The sequence below is a fragment of the Dendrobates tinctorius genome, unplaced genomic scaffold (assembly GCF_039654945.1).
Source record: "Dendrobates tinctorius isolate UK_male_01 unplaced genomic scaffold, ASM3965494v1 ptg000079l, whole genome shotgun sequence".
Classification (NCBI taxonomy): domain Eukaryota; kingdom Metazoa; phylum Chordata; class Amphibia; order Anura; family Dendrobatidae; genus Dendrobates; species Dendrobates tinctorius.
The window spans coordinates 4,126,959-4,147,992 of record NW_027361747.1 but is presented as its reverse complement, the minus strand read 5'-3'; the positions used below and the strand labels follow the sequence as shown (position 1 = coordinate 4,147,992).

At 44.9% G+C, this 21,034-nt stretch overlaps 1 long non-coding RNA gene across 1 annotated transcript in view; it reads right to left on the bottom strand.

The window, feature by feature from the left end:
* Positions 1–249: 249 nt before the first annotated feature.
* LOC141096828 (uncharacterized) overlaps positions 250–21,034 on the bottom strand; it is a 51,139-nt gene continuing 30,354 nt past the window's right edge. The window contains exons 2-5 of the long non-coding RNA XR_012233782.1: positions 8,276–8,467; positions 6,355–6,484; positions 6,102–6,254; positions 250–2,266 (exon numbers count right to left, since the gene is read on the bottom strand). This is a non-coding gene — a long non-coding RNA (uncharacterized lncRNA). The remainder of the gene's footprint in view (positions 2,267–6,101; positions 6,255–6,354; positions 6,485–8,275; positions 8,468–21,034) is intronic.

Sequence of the window (21,034 nt, the reverse complement as noted above, 5' to 3'; positions counted from 1 at the left end):
TACATGCAGCCGCAGACTCCGCTCCCGAGTGACGGCGGCAGTGCCGGGTATTAACATGCGAGACTTGGCCGTGTTTCTCGCATTTTTGATCCCGGCCTTAGAGTGTCTGTGCAGGAGGACATAAACCTCAAAGGTGAAGCTGTGCTTAAATCACAGCCAACATCCTAGTGATTGCTATTGGTGCACCCATAACCGCAAATGTTTACATCCAGCAATTAATACCCTGTGCCCTACATGTTACCTTGTTACCTGGGTTTATAGTGCTGTCGTAAATCAAGTGCCAAGGGACACACCAGCGCTTCTGACCCCGATGCGCGTTTCCCTAATGCTTCCTCATGGGAACGTGTCTAGTTAGTTGAAATTATATTATCTTGGGACCAGTGGAAGTAAGGGGAAAGGTAAAACCGGAGATGATATATAAAGAATACTCCAAAGAAACATCCTTATTCCATTATTTGTAAAATACATAGATAATGCCTCATGAAGTCTCATTATATGGAGACGATTCTCGTATAGATTAGGAAAAAAGAGGAGAACATAGAATCCAAATCCATTTCAAGCGTATACATATTTATTTATCAATAAGAAGACACAGTGAAAAGGCAATAAAATGGGTAATCACATAAATGGCCCGGTACTAGCCATTTATGTCTAAGAACAAGCAGACAGCCTGTGATAAGCATGAATACCCGAACAAATCCTCCAGGAAAATTTGTAGAATGGATATGTATATATTTTAGTAGTGGTGCTCAAAAAAGCTTCTATTACACGTATTATGTATTGCACTGAACCCGGATAAAGGATGTATAGCAATGCCAATAAACAAGAAAATAAATGTAAATGACCAGTGTTGTTAATCATATGGCCCCCATGTGTCAAAGAGAGGTCCGGTAAAAAATGTAATACTCCATTATGTACAGTATAATTGAACAAGGGAAAACAATTTCACACACAGCACTGGTTATAGAGTAGCGATAAAGTGAACACTACACAGTCCAATTGGCATATAATGGATTACATCGCTCAGGAGTCGCTCAAAAAGGGGCTTTCCCTGAGCAATGCCAACATATTGCACTGGGCCAGAGTGAAAAAGTAACAATGCCAATTAATAGTGGTCTGGATGTAAGTCAGCCAGTGTTGGGATAGATGGCGCACTCCCCGTGTGTAAAAAACCTTATAATTGACTAAGCTGTCCATAAATACTATATTAGAACGGGGAAAGCAACCCTTATTCACAACACTGGCTGTACTAAAACATGAAACTGAGTCTATTCAGAGCTCAGCAATACACCATCCTGACAATACATAATGAGGCATATGAACATAAAATCCTGGGGGATGAAAAAAGGTAAGCTTAAATAAGCTGGGTGAACATACCCATCAAATCCTGGTGTGTAACAGGCACCGGCTTGTATACCCCTACGCGCGTTTTGCGGTATGCAAGACCGCTTCCTCGGGGGGCGTGGCTGAAGCTGTGAATGTCCTAGTTAAATGTCTGGCTGAGAGCGGTCACCTAATTACTGTGTATCTATCAGTGGGGAAAGCCTCACACATGCGCAGTACTACTAATGCCGTCTCCTGGTCAGCTGACGTCATCTGGGGGCGGCCAGCACCAGACCGCTACCCTGGCAACGGCAGAGCCAGTGGCATGTGGGCCGCAATAAACAAATGTCACGTGGGGGTGGCCGGCGCTAGACCGTCACCCAGGCAACGCCTGCCCCATGTATTACATTCTAATGACAGCGCACCACTATTGCATGTAGTGGGCATTAATCCCACCAAGATGGAATCAATGTCACAGGAGGTGACCTAATCTCTATTGAAGTGAAGGAGAAGGGAGAACAGGGAAGGAAGAAAGGGGGAGGGGGGGTGAAGGGAGGGAGGAGAGGAAAAGAGGGAGGGAGAGAGGAGGCATGGGAATGCATGTTATATTTATTTTAACCCTGCATGTGCTAGACAGAAATGGCCTATGTACTAAACAAAAACAACATATCCATCAATGCAGACAATAGATACATATACGTCCATCTGGCAGAGGAAGTAATAGGAAGCAGACTTAGTATAGTCACAAATAAATATCCTTCTATTCGCATTAAGTCCTCTTTCCAACTGCTTCAAATATTTCTTCAGTTGACTCGCCTTACACATGGTCATATGTCATTCCAGGCAGGATAATACTTTTGTCCCGTAGATCCCATGCCACATGTTGTCAACATCACAAATAACATCTCCACTCCAAAGCATCAAATAGAATGAATCGCATTATCTGTAGCCAGACAAATAGACAAATAAAATGAGTGCAAGATCAAAAGAACACACACAAAAAATAAAAACATAACTATTGGTTAAAAAAAGAGTAAAGAAGAAACACCTATCTAGGGGTGGCAGGCAGAAATAAATTTCTATGCAGATCATAAGAATGGCGCAAAACTTAGTGATTCATTTAGCCCATGTGGTGCCATGGTCCCTAGGACCATGATCCACCTACATTCCTTCTGTGTGAGAAGGCGTTTGTTATCGCCGCCTCTGATTCCACTATTTACAGTGGGGCAAAAAAGTATTTAGTCAGTCAGCAATAGTGCAAGTTCCACCACTTAAAAAGATGAGAGGCGTCTGTAATTTACATCATAGGTAGACCTCAACTATGGGAGACAAACTGAGAAAAAAAAATCCAGAAAATCACATTGTCTGTTTTTTTTTCATTTTATTTGCATATTATGGTGGAAAATAAGTATTTGGTCAGAAACAAGCAATCAAGATTTCTGGCTCTCACAGACCTGTAACTTCTTCTTTAAGAGTCTCCTCTTTCCTCCACTCATTACCTGTAGTAATGGCACCTGTTTAAACTTGTTATCAGTATAAAAAGACACCTGTGCACACCCTCAAACAGTCTGACTCCAAACTCCACTATGGTGAAGACCAAAGAGCTGTCAAAGGACACCAGAAACAAAATTGTAGCCCTGCACCAGGCTGGGAAGACTGAATCTGCAATAGCCAACCAGCTTGGAGTGAAGAAATCAACTGTGGGAGCAATAATTAGAAAATGGAAGACATACAAGACCACTGATAATCTCCCTCGATCTGGTGCTCCACGCAAAATCCCACCCCGTGGGGTCAGAATGATCACAAGAACGGTGAGCAAAAATCCCAGAACCACGTGGGGGGGGACCTAGTGAATGAACTGCAGAGAGCTGGGACCAATGTAACAAGGCCTACCATAAGTAACACACTACGCCACCATGGACTCAGATCCTGCAGTGCCAGACGTGTCCCACTGCATAAGCCTGTACATGCCCGGGCCCGTCTGAAGTTTGCTAGAGAGCATTTGGATGATCCAGAGGAGTTTTGGGAGAATGTCCTATGGTCTGATGAAACCAAACTGGAACTGTTTGGTAGAAACACAACTTGTCGTGTTTGGAGGAAAAAGAATACTGAGTTGCATCCATCAAACACCATACCTACTGTAAAGCATGGTGGTGGAAACATCATGCTTTGGGGCTGTTTCTCTGCAAAGGGGCCAGGACGACTGATCCGGGTACATGAAAGAATGAATGGGGCCATGTATCGTGAGATTTTGAGTGCAAACCTCCTTCCATCAGCAAGGGCATTGAAGATGAAACGTGGCTGGGTCTTTCAACATGACAATGATCCAAAGCACACCGCCAGGGCAACGAAGGAGTGGCTTCGTAAGAAGCATTTCAAGGTCCTGGAGTGGCCTAGCCAGTCTCCAGATCTCAACCCTATAGAAAACCTTTGGAGGGAGTTGAAAGTCCGTGTTGCCAAGCGAAAAGCCAAAAACATCACTGCTCTAGAGGAGATCTGCATGGAGGAATGGGCCAACATACCAACAACAGTGTGTGGCAACCTTGTGAAGACTTACAGAAAACGTTTGACCTCTGTCATTGCCAACAAAGGATATATCACAAAGTATTGAGATGAAATTTTGTTTCTGTCCAAATACTTATTTTCCACCATAATATGCAAATAAAATGAAAAAAAAACAGACAATGTGATTTTCTGGATTTTTTTTTCTCAGTTTGTCTCCCATAGTTGAGGTCTACCTATGATGTAAATTACAGACGCCTCTCATCTTTTTAAGTGGTGGAACTTGCACTATTGCTGACTGACTAAATACTTTTTTGCCCCACTGTATATGTTGGATGCCTCTTACCAGGAAAGATTTAGGATCACTATTATGCACTAATTTGTAGTGCTTGGGTATGGTTTTAAGTTGCGTCAGGTCCGTTACTGTCTTAGATGCAAGAATGTCATGGACATGTTCACGTCCACGTAATTTTAATTGGCGACTTGATAGGCCTACATAAATTTTCGGGCACCCACATGTCGCATAATAAATAACTTGAGCGGTGTTACAAGTTATATGTTGTCTAATAGAATAAGTTTTTGTTCCATCAGCTAATTGAAATGATGATGTCCGTATGACATTCTTGCATGCGACGCAATTACCGCAGGGAAAACATCCCAAGGGGGGATCACGAGAACCAAAAGGATTTTTAATATATGGGACATAATGTGAACGTACCAACATGTCCCCTAAATTGGGGCTTCTGCGGTATGTCATAAGTGGATGTTCAGGAATTATACTAGCCAATGAAGGCTCTGTCTTTAGTATGTTCCAGTGTTTGGTAAGTATATCCCTCATTTGGTTCCATCCCCCATTGAAGGTTGAAATGAACCTGACATTACCCTGCTGTTGTTGCGCTTTCTTCCTGATGTTTGATTGTAAGAGGGCCAACCGATTTGTTCTTCTTGCTCTGTCAAAGCCCTTCTTGACACAGCGTCGACTATAGACCCATTTAAGGAAACAATCTCTAAGTTCCCCAGCTTGATTCAAGAAAGTATCTTCTGAGGAGCAGATTCGTCTAATTCGTAAGAACTGACCAACTGGGATGGCCTTGATGGTTGCCCATGGGTGGCAGGATCCAGCATGGAGGAGAGAGTTAACCGAGGTGGGCTTCCTGTACACATCAGTCTGTAGGTTGGAGAAACGATCCACCTGGATCTTTATGTCAAGGAAATCCACCTCGGAGTTGCTGTAGGTATAAGTGAGTCTGATGTTATAGCCATTGTTATTTAAACGCTCCATAAACTCCTTGAGATGTTGTTGTGAACCCTGCCACACCATGAGCAAATCATCAATGTACCACAGCCAGCACTGCACATGGTCAGCAGCCTGCCCCCCCTCCCCTGCAAAAACCTCCCGCTCCCAGTATCCCAGGAAGAGGCCAGCGAAAGAAGGGGCGCAAGCCGCGCCCATGGCAGTGCCGCACTGCTGTAAATAAACGTCCCTGAAAACAAAAAAATTATGTGTGAGCACGTATTCAAGCAGTTCCAAAACAAGATCACATATAAGACCATCCCAGCTGCTGCTCCTCAGAAAAAACATGCAGGCATCAATACCGTCTTGATGACGAATACATGTGTATGATGTCTCGATGTCTGCAGTAACAAAGAGCATGTCTGATTCCAAGGACATCCCATCGATCCGTGCCAGGACGTCCGTTGTGTCCCTTACATAGGAGGGAAGTGTCTCCACAAGTGGTTTTAAATAGTGGTCTATGAATTGACATACCGGTTCACATAACCCTCCTATGCCCGACACGATGGGGCGTCCCGGCGGGTCAAGGGGGTCCTTGTGAATCTTGGGCACAAAATATATGGTAGGAATCCTTGGAGATTTGGTTAGAAGACCCTCACAAATTTGTTTGGGAATAATACCCTGTTCAAAGGCCCTAAAGAGGATCTCCTCCAAAACATCCGAGAAGGCTTTCAAAGGGCTACGATCCAGTCTACAGTATGTCACTCTATCTCAAAGTTGTCTATTGGCCTCTTTTTCATACATTTCCTGAGGCCATACCACTATATTCCCTCCCTTGTCCTCAGGTTTTATCACTATGTCCGAAAGGATTTAAATTCCTCAACAGCCACATGTTGCTGTGCCGTGAGGTTATCAGGATTGCGTCTCGTAGAGATCCTACCAAAATCCTCAATGACCAGCTTAGTGAAAATTTCTACTGCTGGGCATAGGGACAGGGGAGGGAACCTAGTGGATTTTGGACGTATAGACTGTGGAAACGTACCTGTGGAGTTTGGTTCTTTCTCCCCCAATAACTCTTCCAATATAGAAAGGGCCTCCTCCTCCAGATGAGTATTAGTAGGTGGATCCTGTTTCTTATTGTTATGGAACTTTTTGAGAATTAATTTACGTGAAAATAAATACAGGTCTTTTACGGCTGTAAATAAATCAAAAGAATTGGTGGGAGAAAACGTTAGACCTTTAGATAATACTTCAATCTGGGTAGAAGTCAACACATGATTAGACAGGTTAATTACCTGAAGTGTTTGGCTTTTGGGTTTGTCGGTTTTCTTTGGCGGGAGAGATTTCATTTTCTTAATTTGTACTTCTCGATTAGTACCTAAGCGTGTTTCCAAGGATTTCGGGTTAGATTTAACCGATCCTTCACTGGAAGCATATGAAGTGATAGAAACTGATCTCCCCCGTTTAGGATTCCTCGATGGTTTAAATCTGCGATTCCATCTATATACTGTTTCGGATTGGTAATCACTAAGGTCTCTCGAGAATTTTTTCGTTTTTGTCTCACAAATTTCTTTCTCCCATTTGGAAAAGTCAAGATCCAACTCACGGTTAAATGAAACCAATTAATCGCTGGACATGTCATTTTTAATTGAATTTTGTAATGAGATGAGACAAGCACGTCACTTGATAATTGAGGTCCCGCCCCGCTGCATGGTAACAGTAACCATGCAACCAGTATAGGGCAGAGACGCTAGGAAGGAAACAAGACCGAAGATGACACATACACGTACATGTAACCTGATTATCAAGGTCCCGCTCTGCTGCATAGTAACAGTAACCATGCAACCAATATAGGGCTGAGACGCTAGATAGGATCGTAAAGCGGAAATCACCAGAAGTCACACAGGTCCGTCATCTTATGATCAAGGTTCCACCCCGCTGCATGGTAACAGTAACCATGCATCCAGTATAGGGTACAGATGCTAAGAAAAATCCTAAACCGGAAGTAGTCTCCCATAAATTCCCTTACACTTGGTGTACAGAAACTTGGATATTATCATATAATACAGCAGCACTAATCAGAAATTGGACATATAGTAATAAATTGTGACAAAAAAATAAAAATAAACACAATAGATGGAGTAGGGGGTAAAAGTAATTTAAGGACTGGGTCCTTGTGTAAAATTGGCCAATGTTTGTTCACAATTTCCCTAAATTGATGCCATTTATTATGGTATTCTGTGAGAAAACGTATCTGATTATCTGTATTTCTGGCATCTTTAGTCTTATGGCCATATAGGAGTTCATTCCTGGATGCATTTCTTGCCCATAAATACCCTTTGTGGATCATTTTTCGGCTATACCTTGGTTCCAAAATCCTCACTGTTAGTTTCTTTGATTGGTTTTCAAAATCATCATCGTTTGAGCATATGCGCCTGACCCTTAAAAATTGGCTAATGGGAATTCCCTTTATTGTAGATTGAGGGTGAGCAGATTGAGCGTGGAGGACAGAGTTGGTGGCCGTTGCTGTATGGAAAACACCAGTAATTATGCTTCCATCAGGTAGAGCACATATCTGCAAGTCCAATAAATCGATGGCTCTGCCAGAGTTAAAGGTCAATTTGATATTAAGGCAATTTTGATTTAAATTACACATCAGTCTTTCCAAATCTTCAATACTACCCTCCCATACAAACCAAATATCATCAATGTATCTCATCCATTGGATGGAGTTGGAAAGAAAAATATCTCTTTCCCATGCTCCCAGAAAGAGGTTTGCATAGGAGGGATCTTTTTGTATCTTCGGAATTAGATATAGTGTGGGCATCTGAGGATGTAAGTTCTTAATTGACTCCAGCAATATTTTTGGAACAATCCCCTCTGAATAGGCTGTCTCTAAGATATTACATACTTCATCTTGAAAGGATTTCATAGGGTTTGTAAGCATCTTTCTATAGCAATCCTGGTTGTTAAGAAGTTTATATGCTTGTCTTTCATGTAACGTGTGTGGCCATATAACAACGTTACCCCCCTTGTCAGGTTTAAACACAACGTCATCCGATCCCTTTACATCCTCCAGTGCTTGCCTGTCAGATTGGCAAACATTGAAGCTACCAAAACCCTTTTTGGAAAGTTCCTCAATATCCCTAGACACTAATCTAGTGAAAATGTCAACAGCAGGACATAAATTTAAAGCTGGAAATTTTTTTGGCTTACCCACAATATGGTTGGGAAAATTGTTCACCTTAGTAGGATTGCTTTCCAATGCCAGAGCCTCCAAATTAGTTCGGGCTTCTTTCTCGTCCTCAGTAGTAAAAACGTCACCTTCTTGCCCCTTGTAGTGAAGCTTTTTCAAAATCAATTTTTTTCTTGAAAACATATGCAGATCTTTTACTGATGTGAAGGCATCTGGAGAATATGAGGGACAAAAATTACACTGCTATTTGTGGTTTCAAACAGATCATCTATTGTAACGCTTTTCTTCTCAACATACTGATGGAACCCTGACAAACAAGATTGCTGGGTGCAGCCGTTCTGACACAGCTTTTAGATTTAGCATGAAGCAGAGGTGAGAAAGTGAACATCATCCAACCCTAGTCTCTCTGTGTACAAAATCTATAAACAGTGAGGTGCTTATTACAGGAGAGGGCGAGTTGGACCGGTGCTAGACCAGCTAGTCCAGCAATGAAAAGCTACTGGTACTAAAACTATTGTTGCAAGCACACAAAATCTGGAGCTTCATAAGAAAGGCATTGCTGAATTCTGTGTTTTAACCCCTAGACCATGCTGTCTTCAGCTTACAGGAAAAACCTGATGAGAGATTCCCTTTAATGGGGTCTGTTGGGTACAATTTGGATCTGCCATACATTAGTATATTCTACAGAGCCTTTTACAATATTTTCAACAAATGAACCGTATTTCAGAATAAATCTATTTGTATGCAAAGAAAAGAAATATGCAAATGTCAGAGAACTGAAAATGTTTATTTGCAAATGTTCATGGAACAATGTGGTTCTTTATCATTTTTTTGGAATTATCTGGATGTCAGAATCACTGAAATGTGTAAAATTTTGACAGTTTATTTTACCAACAAATGTTCTTCACTGTGTATTTCACGAAATCTACAAAATACTTTTTACATAGGCAAACAAATGCAACAAACTTGTAATGATAGTTAAATAAGTGAAGTTGTATGAAACATTATTTATGTAACAATGCACCTTTTCCCTTGCTGTAGGCCCGCAGTGAAGCGGGACACAATGAATTTGAATGTTGAGACCATTTTTCTTCATTTTCATCAAACACCACTACAAAGCTCAGTACCTAAATAGTGCACTTTATTTCTCCTTGTTACTGGAGTCCCATATCAGTGTTTGTTTTTAATAATACACTTCCTGCGCCACTCCGCTAATTGCAAACATTACTTACCTATTCAAAAATTAACAGTGTGTAATAGAGTTGAGCGACTTTTGGTTTTTTAGGGTCGCGTTTCGTGAAACCCGACTTTTCCAAAAGTCGGGTCGAGCAAGATCGTCCGATTATAGGGAAAAGTCGGGGTCGTCCCGAAACACAAAACCCAATGTAAGTCAATGGGGAATAAAAGTCGGCAGTGAGAGGAGGACAGGAAACACACCTACAGTGCCCATTTGAATGTCAAAAGCATCAATTCTTCTTACTTAAGCTTGCCAACCTTAATTAACTTCATAATACAAGTTACGCACTGAAAAATGGGGGTTATTTGGCTAAAGTTGTGGGGGGGGAGGGCTGGCTGCAGGTTTTCATGTGCCCTGGGCGAAAGAGCGCCCCTTTAACACATACCACAACTCATCATGCTCCAATACGGCAGAGAAATAGCGGTATAGTACAATGAAAAATACCTCACTTTTTACATCTCATGACGAGGCCCATCTATTTCTCCATACAGAATCATTGGTCCCATATAATGTTTGAAACAGTATATGATGAGCTCCACATAATGCTACAGTATATGTTGGTCCCCATGGATGAAGCTCCACTGTCTTATGGGCCCAAATAATGCTCCAAACATAATGGGCCCCATTTCTAATGCTCTAGTGTATAATGGGCCCAGTAAATGCTGCTCCAGTGTCTGATGTCCACCTTTGGAATGTTCCAGTGTATGGTGGGCCCCATCTATCATTCTCCAGAGTATAGTGCTCCCCAAAAATTGCTGTCCCAACATTGAAAACAATCAAATAAGTCTCCTCGCTAGGGAATCCCTGTACTTGTCTGGATTCCTCGTCGTCCCCATCTTCCATCTCACTGCACAGTATTTCAACTTTGCAAGTGTTGTGATCCTGGGCAAGCAGGGGGGGCCCACTCGTTGGCGACGGCACTGGCACAGGGCCCCTGATAGTACGTTGGTGTGTCTGATGGCGGGTGGGCCGACCCTGCACTTTCATCTGCAGCTTCCTCTTTGTCACCGTGTAAGATGGAACTGTACATGGGAAGGGTAACCTGAGTTTCATCAGGGTCAGATTCAGGTCATGTAGCGTGCGAGGGGAATGTAGTGGTCTGGGTCAATGTACCAGCAGATTCATCGAGCAGTGGCTGGGCATCAGTGCACTTGTGTCGCCCCCAGGAGTACGGTCGCCACAGTGGCATTACCTTCTTCCTAGGGAGTGTGATGTCATGCTTGGGAGCAACGAAGGATCTCTCTAGCAGGTTAACTGATTGGGCGGCGTTATTCCCACGAGTCATGACCCTCCAAACAGTGTTCATGAAGGCAAAGTGTTTGTTTTACGTGGGCAGTATGGTTGCAAAGCTGAACCTTAAAGGAATGTCCAGAAGGGCACCACCAGGAGTGGAGCCTACGGTTAAATTCGACTCCACCTGTGAAACCTCAACCATGCCAGCTACAGAACAGATGCACACATTGCAAGCTTAATTCCGTTAACGAACGAGACTCCGTCATGCCCCGCGGTCCGAGTCCGGCTTACTAGAGGGACACGTGAGGCTCTGGCACATGAGATTGGCCAATAACTGGTGTGTCATGCCCTTACATGTCCGTGGCTGCATGTGCGCTACACTGAAAAGGCCAGCATTTGTCGCTTACAGGTGCAGATAACCCACTGAACAACGTTAGTGATGGGGATCACTGATTACAATTATTACCCGCGAACAATGATTTCCCAGTAAGTGCAGGTCAACCGCAGTTCCGGAATTAGGCCTAACCGTCATTCCTGAAAAAATGAAAAACTTACGTGTGCAAACCACAGGTGCTGTAGCTTGCTTAACAGCTCGCCAGCCGTTCTCATGCCCAGTATGGATTACACGTGATTGCACAAAGGTGAGAAAGGGTACCGTATCCCCAGATAACATGTATGGATAGCGTACACATTCAAAATATATGTCTATACATCAGGAGGCAGGCTCAGATGGTGTTAGGCCCAGTATGGATTGCACGTGATTGCACAAAGGTTAGAAAGGGTACCGTTTCCCCGGATAACATGTATGGATAGCGTACACATTCAAAATATATGTCTCAGGAGGCAGGCTCAGACGGTGTTAGGCCCAGTATGGATTGCACGTGATTGCACAAAGGTTAGAAAGGGTACCGTTTCCCGGATAACATGTATGGATAGCATACACATTCAAAATATATGTCTCAGGAGGCAGGCTCAGACGGTGTTAGGCCCAGTATGGATTGCACGTGATTGCACAAAGGTTAGAAAGGGTACCGTTTCCCCGGATAACATGTATGGATAGCGTACACATTCAAAATATATGTCTCAGGAGGCAGGCTCAGACGGTGTTAGGCCCAGTATGGATTGCACGTGATTGCACAAAGGTTAGAAAGGGTACCGTATCCCCGGATAACATGTATGGATAGCGTACACATTCAAAATATATGTCTCAGGAGGCAGGCTCAGACGGTGTTAGGCCCAGTATGGATTGCACGTGATTGCACAAAGGTTAGAAAGGGTACCGTTTCCCCGGATAACATGTATGGATAGCGTACACATTCAAATTATATGTCTCAGGAGGCAGGCTCAGACGGTGTTAGGCCCAGTATGGATTGCACGTGATTGCACAAAGGTTAGAAAGGGTACCGTATCCCCGGATAACATGTATGGATAGCGTACACATTCAAAATATATGTCTCAGGAGGCAGGCTCAGACGGTGTTAGGCCCAGTATGGATTGCACGTGATTGCACAAAGGTTAGAAAGGGTACCGTATCCCCGGATAACATGTATGGATAGCGTACACATTCAAAATATATGTCTCAGGAGGCAGGCTCAGACGGTGTTAGGCCCAGTATGGATTGCACGTGATTGCACAAAGGTTAGAAAGGGTACCGTATCCCCGGATAACATGTATGGATAGCGTACACATTCAAAATATATGTCTCAGGAGGCAGGCTCAGACGGTGTTAGGCCCAGTATGGATTGCATGTGATTGCACAAAGGTTAGAAAGGGTACCGTATCCCCGCATAACATGTATGGATAGCGTACACATTCAAAATATATGTCTCAGGAGGCAGGCTCAGACGGTGTTAGGCCCAGTATGGATTGCACGTGATTGCACAAAGGTTAGAAAGGGTACCGTATCCCCGGATAACATGTATGGATAGCGTACACATTCAAAATATATGTCTCAGGAGGCAGGCTCAGACGGTGTTAGGCCCAGTATGGATTGCACGTGATTGCACAAAGGTTAGAAAGGGTACCGTATCCCCGGATAACATGTATGGATAGCGTACACATTTAAAATATATGTCTATACATCAGGAGGCAGGCTCAGACGGTGTCAGGCACAGTATGGATTTGACGGCCCAGACTACACAGCGGAGGAGCAGGGAGAGGTAAAGATTGCAAATGCTGGGGCCCTGCCCAAGCAAGGGGGGCCCACTCGTGGGCGTCGGTACTGGCACTGGGCCCCTCATAGTACGGCGTTGTGTCTGATGGCGGGTGTGCACCACCACCGTCAGAGACACTTGATTGCACTATGAAGGACCCTGTACTAGTGCCCGCGCCCAAGAGTCGGCCTACCCACCTGTCCAGGGCAACGGCACTCGCACGGTGTCGTGCGCTAGGTGGTGACCCCGGCCATGGGGGGGGGAGGCAGCACAGTTAGGGAGTTTTAGAAAGTGGCATATGTTGATGTTGGACATTCAGCTGATGCAAAAGGTGAAATAGGTCAAGTCCCAGGAAGAGGTGGACCAAAGCAAGCCATTTTTCTGTCACCCTATGTGTCATCAGAGGAAGGTGGGACAAAATCCTTGGAAACCCATGCGTGGTTCATTTTAATGAAGGTTAGATCATCCACATTTTGGGTTGACAGACGGGTCCTTTTTTCTGTCAGGATTGATCCAGCTGCACTGAAGACTCTTTCCGATAGCACACTTGCAGCTGGGCAAGCGAGCTCCTGTAAGGCATATTGTGCCAATTCAGGCCAGGTGTCCAGTTTAGTGGCCCAATAGTCAAAGGGGAATGACCTGTGTGGGAGAACAACGATATGGGAGGAAAAGTAGTTTGTAACCATAGTTGACAACTGCTGTCTCCTGTCACTTTCCATCGATGCAGTATTACCAGTTGTGTGAGCGGTACTTGAAAAATCAGTCCACAACATTGTCATGAAACCCCTGTCTCCAACGCCACTTCTGCTGTGTGCACCACGAACACCTCTGCCAAGCTGCCCCCGGCCCGTACGGCTCGTGTGAGAACCATCACCACTGCTGTGTGCTGGTAATGCCTCAAGCAACCGATTTACCAGAGTTGCTTGTTTATTAGCCAATATTAGGTCAAGGTTCTCCTGTGGCATGATGTTTTGTAATTTGCCTTTATAGCGTGGATCCAGGATGCTGGCCAACCAGTAGTCGTCATCGTTCATCATTTTGGCAATGCGTGGGTCCCTTTTTAGGATCTGCAAGGCATAATCTGACATGTGGGCAAATGTTCCCGGTGTCAATGATGCACTGCGAGTGCTGGTTGGAGGAGCACTTTCTTGCAAATCCACATCCCTCCAGTCACGCACAAACCCTGTACCAGACCTTGCCACGCCAACATTTTCACTTGCCCCATGAGATGCATCCTCCTCCCCTAAGTAATCATTCCCATCATCCTCCTCCTCCTCTTCTTCCTCCACCTCGTCCAGGAGAGGTCCCTGAGCAGACAATGGCTGAATGTCATCAAGGATTCCCTCCTCCTCTTCCTCCTCATCAACATTGGCTGCAGACGCCTGCTCCTTAAGGTGCGTCAAAGTTTGCATGAGCAGACGCATAAGTGGGATGCTTAGGATGGCGTCGTCTGCGCTTACCAGCCGTGTGCATTCCTCAAAACACTGAAGGACTTTACAGAGGTCTTTCAGCTTCGACCACTGCACACCTGTCAACTCCATGTCTGCTCTCAAAGTGCCTGGCCGTGTATCCTCCCACAAATGCATTATGGCCTGCCTCTGCTCGCACAGCCGCTCCACCATGTGCAGGGTGGAGTTCCACCTTGTTGCAATGTCGATAATGAGGCGGTGGTTGGGAAGGTGGAGCAATCGCTGCAGCTTCTGCATACGAACGGAGTGTACAGGCGACCGGCGGATGTGCGCGCACAGTCTTCGCACCTTCTGGAGCAGGGCTGTTAACTCCGGATAATTTTTGAGGAAGCACTGCACCACCAGGTTCAAGGTATGAGCCAAGCAAGGTATATGGCTGAGTTTTGAAAGGGCTATGGCTGCCACAAAATTACGGCCGTTATCACTAACTACTTTGCCTGCCTCAAGATGTACACTGCCCAGCCATGACTCAGTTTGTCGCTTCAAGTACTCGGCCAGCACCTCGGCGGTGTGTCTGTTGCCCAAACACATCATCTGCAACACAGCCTGCTGACGCTTTACACTAGCTGCTCGATAGGGGGACACATCGTGTGCAACAGTGGCAGCTGCAGATGGAGTGCTCGTACGACTGCGCTCTGTGGACGAGCTTTCGCTTCTGGAGGAGGAGGAGGAGGAGGGTCGAACGCCTACAGCCAACTGTTTCCTATACCGTGGGCTAGGCAGCATTGTCCCACCACCGCTGTCCCCTGTGGACCCTGCATCCACCACATTAACCCAGTGCGCAGTGATGGACACGTAACGGCCCTGGCCATGCCGACTGGACCATGCATCAGTTGTGAGGTGCACCTTTCCGCTCACTGACTGCTTGAGTGCATGGACAATGCGGTCTTTCACATGATGGTGGAGGGCTGGGATGGCTTTGCGAGAGAAGAAGTGGCGACTGGGTAGGTCATAGCGTGGTACTGCATAGGCCATGAGTTCGCGGAAAGCTGTGCTTTCCACCAACCGAAAGGGCATCATCTCAAACGAGATTAGTTTGGCAATGTGGGCGTTCAAACCCAGTGTACGCGGATGAGAGACTGAGTACTTTCTTGACCTACTCATAGTGTCTGGGAGGGTGAGCTGAACTTGAGAGCTGCATATGGTGGAAGTAGCGGTGGACAGGGCGGACTGAGAGAGGGTTGATGATGGTGATGGAGTTGTTGTTCTTTCTGATGGCCTAGAATCAGTCTTTCGTTGATATAACAGTGGGATTCCCTGACTGCTGTGGCCTTGCAACGACACCTCAACATTTGCTGCTGTGCTAACCGGTGGGCTTACAGTGGGGGAAACAATGTAGCGTTGCTGACTACCTTCGTTGTGATCAGTTGCACATGTGGCACTTGAGGTTTGGTGTTGTGTCCACGCTTGCAAGTGCATGCTGGTTAAATGTCTAAGCATGCAACTGGTATTCAAATTTTTCAGAATTTTCCCTCGGCTAAAGGTCTTTGCGCACTTCTAACAGATAACCTTGGCCTGATCATGAGGATTTTGTTCAAAAAAGTGCCACACTGCACTCTTCCTACTTTGGCAGACATTTTGCGGCCTAGCACGCTGTGATCTTTTGACCCTCTGGACAAGTTGTCCAGCAACTCTTTTGATGTTTGGAACCTGTCTTTGGAGTGCTCCGGGCCTGCCAGATAACAGCTGTTGCGATGTCGATGTCTGCTGTGGATGCTCCTCATCTGAGCTATTGGAAGCAGCACCCTCTACCCCCAATGGATGCCAATCTGGGTCAACAACTGGGTCATCCATCACCTCCTCTTCTATGTCATGTGCACCTTCCTCTGTGTCACCGTGTATGGTGGTATAGTGTGCGGGAAGGGGCACCTGAGTCTCATCAGGGTCAGAATCTGGCTCTGTACACTGCGATGACAATGTAGTGCTCTGAGTGAATGTACCAGCAGAATCATCCATCAGCGGCTGTGCATCAGTGCACTCCATGTCAGATTCATCTTGGCCTGGGTAATTCACCATTTGACTTGATAATCCAGGCATGGTATGTGAAAACAGCTCCATGGAGTAATCAGTAGTATGGCCTGCGTCATCCTTCAATCTTGGTTGGGGTGAAGGACACAAGGAAAGGTGTGGTTCATGAACATGAGCCTCCAATGATGACTCAGTGCTTTTACTTTTTACAACTGAAGAAGAGGAGGTGATAGAGCTGGAGGCTGAGTCAGCAATGTAAGACAAAACTTTTTCCTGATGCTCTGGCTTTAAAAGCGGTTTGCCAACTCCTAGAAAACTAAGCGTTCGAGGCCTTATGTAGCCAGACGATGACGCAGGCTCAACACCTCCTGCATTCGGTCCTATTTTGCTCTTGCCACTACCATCAGATCCACCACCAACACCATCATTACCAGCTGCCAACCCCCGCCCAATTCCACGGCCTCTTCCACCAGCCTTCCTCATTTTTGGTAGAAATGTAGACAAAATCCAACAAACTATATAGTAATGTAAAACAAGGTACAAGGTGTCTATAGGACAGGGGAGATATTGAATTTCTGCAGACACTTGTGGACACTGGACACTTTTGGATTGTGTGAGGCCCAATGAATATCTGAGCGCTATGTGACAGGCTCGATGGCACAACTGTGACCAAAGTGACTAGAGGATAAGGGAGATTTTGAATCTCTGCACACACTTTTGGACACTGGACACTTTTGGATTGTGTGAGGCCCAATGAATATCTGAGCGCTATGTGACAGGCTCGATGGCACAGCTGTGACCAAAGTGACTAGAGGATAAGGGAGATTTTGAATCTCTGCACACACTTTTGGACACTGGACACTTTTGGATTGTGTGAGGCCCAATGAATATCTGAGCGCTATGTGACAGGCTCGATGGCACAGCTGTGACCAAAGTGACTAGAGGATAAGGGAGATTTTGAATCTCTGCACACACTTTTGGACACTGGACACTTTTGGATTGTGTGAGGCCCAATGAATATCTGAGCGCTATGTCACAGGCTCGATGGCACAGCTGTGACCAAAGTGACTAGAGGATAAGGGAGATTTTGAATCTCTGCACACACTTTTGGACACTGGACACTTTTGGATTGTGTGAGGCCCAATGAATATCTGAGCACTATGTGACAGGCTCGATGGCACAGCTGTGACCAAAGTGACTAGAGGATAAGGGAGATTTTGAATCTCTGCACACACTTTTGGACACTGGACACTTTTGGATTGTGTGAGGCCCAATGAATATCTGAGCGCTATGTGACAGGCTCGATGGCACAGCTGTGACCAAAGTGACTAGAGGATAAGGGAGATTTTGAATCTCTGCACACACTTTTGGACACTGGACACTTTTGGATTGTGTGAGGCCCAATGAATATCTGAGCGCTATGTGACAGGCTCGATGGCACAGCTGTGACCAAAGTGACTAGAGGATAAGGGAGATTTTGAATCTCTGCACACACTTTTGGACACTGGACACTTTTGGATTGTGTGAGGCCCAATGAATATCTGAGCGCTATGTGACAGGCTCGATGGCACAGCTGTGACCAAAGTGACTAGAGGATAAGGGAGATTTTGAATCTCTGCACACACTTTTGGACACTGGACACTTTTGGATTGTGTGAGGCCCAATGAATATCTGAGCGCTATGTGACAGGCTCGATGGCACAGCTGTGACCAAAGTGACTAGAGGATAAGGGAGATTTTGAATCTCTGAACACACTTTTGGACACTGGACAGTTTTGGATTGTGTGAGGCCCAATGAATATCTGAGCGCTATGTGACAGGCTCGATGGCACAGCTGTGACCAAAGTGACTAGAGGATAAGGGAGATTTTGAATCTCTGCACACACTTTTGGACACTGGACACTTTTGGATTGTGTGAGGCCCAATGAATATCTGAGCGCTATGTGACAGGCTCGATGGCACAGCTGTGACCAAAGTGACTAGAGGATAAGGGAGATTTTGAATCTCTGAACACACTTTTGGACACTGGACACTTTTGGATTGTGTGAGGCCCAATGAATATCTGAGCGCTATGTGACAGGCTCGATGGCACAGCTGTGACAAAAGTGACTAGAGGATAAGGGAGATTGGATTGCTTTTCAATCAATCAATCAATCAAATTTATTATCGCCAAGTACATATTACATATATACAAGGAATTCTTTGTGGCAAAGAGGCAACATAATATATAACAACAGATACAACAAGCAACATCTAACAAGACAGATACAGTATATAGTCTACACATGATGATTTAATTGTTGAACAGAGAGTGGATAGAAGCTGTTCATATGGCGGTTGGTACTGCATTTGGGGACTCTGAAGCGACGTCCTGAAGGGAGTAGTTGGAATGAGGAGTGTCCCGGGTGAGAGGGATCGGATGAAATTTTCAATGCGTGGGATCGAATACTCTTATCATAAAGATCCTGGATTTTAGGCAGGGGGGAGCCTATAATTCTCTCTGCTGTTCTGAAAGTCCTTTGTAAGCGGAGTTTGTCATGCGCAGTGGCTCCCCCATACCAGACTATCAGAGAGGAACAAATCACAGATCTGATGACAGCATTTAAGAATAAGATCAGCAGATTCTTAGACAAACCATATCTTTTCAGCTGACGCAGGAAGAACATCCTCTGTTGTGCTTTTCTTATAACAGCATCCACGTTTTTCCCCCATTTAAGATCATGAGAGATGATAACACCAAGGAATTTGGTCTCTGTGACCCTAAGAACCACTTCGTCATGGATGTAGATTGGAAGTATCTCATGTTGATCTTTCCTAAAATCCACAAGCATCTCAGCAGTTTTTTTAGTGTTGAGTACAAGATTATTGGCTTTACACCAGTCACATATTCTTTCCACCTCACTCCGATACAAGTCTTCAGCATTTCCCCTGATGAGACCAATCAGTGTCATATCATCGGCAAATTTCAAGATTTTTACTGAGTCTGCTGAAGAGATGCAATCATTCGTATAGAGAGAAAACAGTAACGGGGACAAAACACACCCCTGAGGTGCCCCGATGTTTGTGACCAAGGTGTCCGAAGTGAATGGTCCAACTTTTAAACTCTGTATCCTGGCTGTCAGGAAGTTATAAATCCACAAGCATAAGTTGAGAGGGACTCCAAGAGCTACCATTTTCTTATGAAGTAAATTCGGATCAATGGTATTGAACGCTGAGCTAAAGTCCATGAAAAGAATCCGGACATATGAGTGCCGTTCATCTGTATGATCCAAAATGTACTTCAGTGCCAGATTGACAGTGTCGTTTGCCGAACGATTCTCCTTATAGGCAAACTGAAGCAGGTCCCATAGCTTCTGCGTGAATTTTATCAGGTGGGACATCATAATTCTTTCGAAGACTTTCATAGCTACAGATGTGAGTGCTACTGGTCTATAGTCGTTCAACTCAGAGGATCCCACTTTCTTGGGGACAGGGATAATTGTGGAATTTTTCCAACACTGAGGTACAACGCACTCTTTCAGTGACACATTGTATATATTTGTCAGTATAGGGGCAAGCTGGGTAGCACATACTTTCAGACACATTGGAGATACACCATCAGGGCCAGGTGCCTTTTTGACCTTAAGTCCCTTCAGGATGCGTATCACCTCTGCCTCGGAGATCACTACTTGGGTGTTGCACAATGAATGATCTTTATATGAACAGACTGAGGAGCTTAGAGATGAATAGCCACTGTGTGTAGAGCTTGCCTCAAATCTGCAGTAGAATTCATTTAACTCTGCTGCCAGACTTCTGCTGGGGTTCACTATAGTGGGGTGGCTTTTATAATTGGTGACCTCTCTTAATCCTCTCCATGCAGATCTAGTATCTTTTGATGAGAACCTTTCCTCCAGAATCTTTGCATACTCGTGTTTGGCTAACTTGATCTCTTTAGATAGCGAGTTCCTAAGTTTCTTGAATTCAGTAATATCGCCTGCTTTATAAGCCTCCTCTTTTCTCTTACGGATCAACCTGACTTTATTTGTAAACCACGGCTTGTTGTTTCCCCGAAAGTGGACAGATTTGGATGGAATAAACGTGTCTTCACAAAAACGGATATATGAGGACACTGCATCAACCCATTCATCCAGACCCGAGCATGTTTCCTGGAATACCTCCCAGTCCGTGCATTCAAAGCATGCTTGCAGTTGCAATTTTGCCTCCTCAGACCATGTTTTCTTTGTATAAACTGTAGGTTTGGATGTTTTCAACCTTTGCCTGTAGGCTGGAATTAAATGAATTAGACAATGATCTGAAAAGCCCACTGCTGCTCTCCTCACTGCCCTGTAGGCCCCTTTTAAGACAGTATAGCAGTGATCAAGCATATTGTTCTCTCTCGTGAAGCAGTTTATATGTTGAGTAAATTTGGGGAGATCCAGGTTGAGTTTTCCTTTGTTAAAGTCCCCCATTACGATCACAAATGCTTCAGGAGATCCTTTCTCCCATTCTGATATTTTGCAAGCTAATTCACCAATAGCAGCTTTAACAGATGCTTGAGGGGGAATATATACTGCAACCAGAACCATAGATGAAAACTCTCTTGGAGCGTAAAATGGTCTACAATTGAGTGCAAGGTACTCTAGATCTGGAGAGCAACCTTTTCCCAGTATGTTAACATCACAGCACCAGCTAGTGTTGATGTAGAGACATACCCCACCCCCCCTTTGTTTACCTGAAGCTA